The sequence below is a fragment of the Dasypus novemcinctus genome, chromosome 6 (genome assembly GCF_030445035.2).
Source record: "Dasypus novemcinctus isolate mDasNov1 chromosome 6, mDasNov1.1.hap2, whole genome shotgun sequence".
Lineage (NCBI taxonomy): Eukaryota > Metazoa > Chordata > Mammalia > Cingulata > Dasypodidae > Dasypus > Dasypus novemcinctus.
The window spans coordinates 32,147,683-32,152,142 of record NC_080678.1 but is presented as its reverse complement, the minus strand read 5'-3'; the positions used below and the strand labels follow the sequence as shown (position 1 = coordinate 32,152,142).

The 4,460-nt window shown below is 42.9% G+C and overlaps 1 pseudogene; it reads left to right on the top strand.

Moving 5' to 3' along the window:
* The first annotated feature begins 1,663 nt into the window (after positions 1-1,663).
* LOC101422534 (growth factor receptor-bound protein 2 pseudogene) lies at positions 1,664-2,939 on the top strand (annotated as a pseudogene).
* The last annotated feature ends 1,521 nt before the right edge of the window (positions 2,940-4,460 follow it).

Genomic DNA, 4,460 nt, shown 5'->3' with positions numbered 1-4,460 from the left:
ATATCAGGGTGGGTTGGGGGTAAAATACACCAAATTTAAGATAAGGACTATAATTAATAGTAAGTTTTTGATAATATTCTCTCATAATCTGTAACATATGTCTGATGACAATGCAAGGTGTTGGTGGAGGGTTGATGTATGGGACCTCTGTATAATGTGATGCATGTTTGCTTTGTAAGTCCACAACTTTTACTATACACTTATTGTTTGTGTATGTCCATATATAAATGATATAAAGAGAATAATAATAGGATTTGTTGGAGGAAAATACTCTTATTAGTAAGAATATTTTGACAATGCTCCTTAATCATTAGTTTAAAATGTTTAACAACAATGCAAGGTATTTGTGGCAGGGTGAGTTATGAGAGTCCTGTATGATGCTATGTATATTTGTTTTGTAAGTTCACAACTATTACTATATACTTATTGTTTATATATGTTTATTTGTGAGTGATATACTTCAATAAAATTTTTTTTTAATGAAAAATAATTTGAGCAGAAGTCACTTCAAAGAAGATACACAAATTGCCAGAAAGCACATGAAAAGATGCTCAACGTCATTAGCTACCAGGGAAATGCAAATCAAAATCTCAATAGAATATCATTTCACACCCATTAGAATGGCTGTTATTAAAAAATAAAAGGAATATAAGTTTTGGAGAAGATGCAGAGAAATAGGAACATTTATTCATTGCTAAAGGCAATGTAAAATGGTATCGCTATTGTGGAAGACAGGTTGCAATTCCTCAGAAAGCAAAATATTTAACTAACATATGACCCAGGAAGCCTATTAGGTAAAAACTGAAAACAGAGACTCAAACCCTCTGATGACCTCCCTACTCATTTTAAAGTCTCTTAGCCATATAAACTCATTTGTCTTTACCATTTCCCCCTTTTATTCAAGGCCTTTTTCTAGTTGCATCATCAGCTGGTGATTGGTAGTAATCCCTTGGTGCCAGGGAGGCTCATCCCTGGGAGCCATGTCCCATGCCCGAGGGGGGGGGGCAGGGGGGGCGGTAATGCATTTTTACAGGATGAGTTTGGCTAGGAGAGTGGCCACATTTGAGCAACATGGAGGCTCTCAGGAGGTAACTCTTAGGCACCCTGCAGCTCTAGGCATAATTGAAATTTCAGGCACACAGGCTCATAACCATAGTCATCAGTATCAAGGGCTCATCATTGAACCATCCTTCTTCACTGCTTTTTGCTCTTGAACTTGTGGAGTTGTTGCTGTTCCATTGGATCATGTGACAGAGCTCCCCTGGCTAGGAACTCAGCCCTCCCTCAGTTGTCATGTGTAACTCTACCTACTATGAAAATACTCAACGAATATCTGAACATTTTTATATACCCTATATACATGCCCTGGAGAACTCCCTCCCAACCATGTGCCCCCATCAATAACACCCCACACCAGTGTTCCTCCCCTGCCATATTTGAACCCCTCTGTGATCCAAAACTTCTTTAAAAATGAAGCCTAATATATTGCCAAATTCAATTGGTAGGAAAATGAAATAGTAATGATAGATTTAAAGATTATAAATAGAATACATACTAATTCAGAAAAATGAAAATAAAGTAAAAAATAAATTGAGGTGTTAAAAAATGAAAAATATCGGCTAGACGGTGCTGCTTCGGCGAGCGGGCGGCGGTGGCGAGCGAAGGCAGTGGTGGTGACGGCGGCGATAACAGGCGCTGCCCTCGCGGAGCAGCAGCTGGGTCGGCAGCCGCTCGCACCGCTGCGGAGGGGCCGGCCGGGAGCGGGGCTGAGCAGCTGCGCCACGGGTGGCATTGCGTGTCCCAGGGTGCAGGAGCAAGTCCCAGGGGAGAGGCGAGGCCGAGCCCATAGCTCTGGGTTGCTTCAGCCGGGAAGACTCCCTTCCCCGCTGCTTCAGGCTGCTGAGCACTGAGCAGCGCTCAGAATGGAAGCCATCGCCAAATATGACTTCAAAGCTACTGCAGACGATGAGCTGAGCTTCAAAAGGGGGGACGTCCTCAAGGTTTTGAATGAAGAATGTGATCAGAACTGGTACAAGGCAGAGCTCAATGGGAAAGATGGTTTCATTCCCAAGAATTACATAGAAATGAAACCACATCCGTGGTTTTCTGGCAAAATCCCCAGAGCAAGGGCAGAAGAAATGCTTAGCAAACAGCGGCATGATGGGGCCTTTCTTATCCGAGAGAGTGAGAGTGCTCCTGGGGATTTCTCCCTCTCTGTCAAGTTTGGAAATGACGTGCAGCACTTCAAGGTCCTCCGAGATGGGGCTGGAAAGTATTTCCTCTGGGTGGTAAAGTTCAATTCGTTGAATGAGCTGGTAGATTATCACAGATCTACATCCGTCTCCAGAAACCAGCAGATATTCCTTCGGGACATAGAACAGGTGCCACAGCAACCTACATACGTCCAGGCCCTCTTTGACTTTGATCCCCAAGAGGATGGCGAGCTGGGATTCCGTCGGGGAGACTTTATCCACGTCATGGATAATTCAGACCCCAACTGGTGGAAAGGGGCCTGCCATGGGCAGACCGGCATGTTTCCCCGCAACTACGTCACCCCTGTGAACCGGAACGTCTAAGAACCAAGAAGAGATTATTTAAAGAAAGTGAAAATTTTGCAACACATACAAAAGAAGTAAAACCCACAAGCTGCCTCTAACAGCAGCCTGTGAGGGAGCTCAGAACACCTGGCTGGGTCACCCTGGTAACCCTCTCACTTTGGTTGGAACTTTGGGGGGTGGGAGGGGGAGTTGGATATAAAAATGCCAAAACTTACCTATAAATTAAGAAAAGAGTTTTTATTACAAATTTTCACCCCTGCTCCTACTTCCCCTCCTTTATCTTTTTTTTTTTTTTATCCTTTTTTTCTTGTCTCTCAGTGCATGACATTTAATGCCACATATAGTCCTAGCTGATGTCAATAATAAAAGAAAAGAAACCAAGTGGGCTGGTATTTTCTCTATGCAAAAATGTCTGTTTTAGTTGGAATGACTGAAAGAACAACTGTTCCTGTGTTCTTCGTATATACACACAAAAAGAAGAGGGGCTGGGAGCTTGAAACCTCTGTTGTTTAGCTTCTCCTAGAGGAGGGGAGGGTGTGTAAACCTGAGCCCTGGTTTATTTAGTCAGCGTTGGAAACGGGTGGGAGGAGAGTGGTACTGTCAGGTGGCTTCCTGAGATGGTCCAACTAAAAACCTGCATCTCTTTTCCATCTTGTTTTCCCTTCTAAATGGTATTATTGAGCATGTTGGTTTTTCATGGTGCCTTTTTCTTATTTCAAAGGTTCTTGTGTGTGGTGTTTTTTATTTGTTTTGGTTTAAAGCTAGAGACAGTCCAGAGCTTTCCAGCCAATTTGTCTCTTACTCTGTGTAAATATTTTTCCCTCAGGGGGAGGGGAAACGGGGGTAGAGAAAAGGAGACAAGTAGAAGTGGAGAGTGAGGACGTTCTTCTGCCTGCTCTTAGCCAGAAGTCTTGAAGGGGCAGCATTAGTGTCTGTGAGCCCTTCCTTCAGGGTAAGGGAGCTGGGTGCCCCGGGACAGGCAAAGAGTGTATAACTTTTCCCACATCCGACTGGAGTCTGACTGAAAAGGGGATTGGAATCATTGACCTCAAGGTCTCAGGTGTTTTTCCCCCCCTGGAGCCAGTGAGTTTTCAAACACAGGAAAGAAAACAAGAGAAAATATTGTTTGAATTTAAAATATCACATTTTAGTTGTGATGAGTTATACTGTATTCCTACACTGGGGAAAAATTAAGAGTATTTACTTTTTCATTTTTCTTGCTCTTAAAAATATAGAGGTATCTTATCTGTTCATGGCTTTCACCTCTAATATTCCCCTAACCTGCCCATGTGAGCATTAGAGCAGTGTTTAAGAGGCAGATGAATTTTTTTGAATGTCTCCTTTCACAGTGGGCTGTGTTTCTAGCTGCTTCACCCTATCTCTCTAAAGGGAGTGTCTAAAGCAGGGAGAGTTGCAGAAGGAAAATTTGAAAGTTGGACTTCTAGGGGAGGCTAATTCATTGCAAAAAGCTCTCTGTCAATCCTCTAGCAACTTTTTTCCCTCTTGTAGTCACATGACTGTAAACTTCACCCAATCTTCCCACAAAAAACAAGAGGCCACTTACATTTCTCTCCCATGGGAGTTGGTGAGCACCTATGGGCTTCTCCTTGGGACACTGGTATGGAGATGGACTTGGCAGCAGCTCTCCTGGACAGAGCATGGCCACCTCGCCTTGCTCCCTCTGATTCTGCTTCTCTCCTCGCTGATGATAAAAGGAATCTCTGGCATTTTATACCTGGACCATTTGATTGTTTTATTTTGGAATTGGTGTATATCATGGAGCCTTGCTGAACTAAGTTTTGTGTGTATATATTTTAAAAAAAAAATCAGTGTTTAAATAAAAAGACCTATGTACTTAATCCTTTAACTCTGCGGATAGCATTTGGTAGGTAGTGATTAACT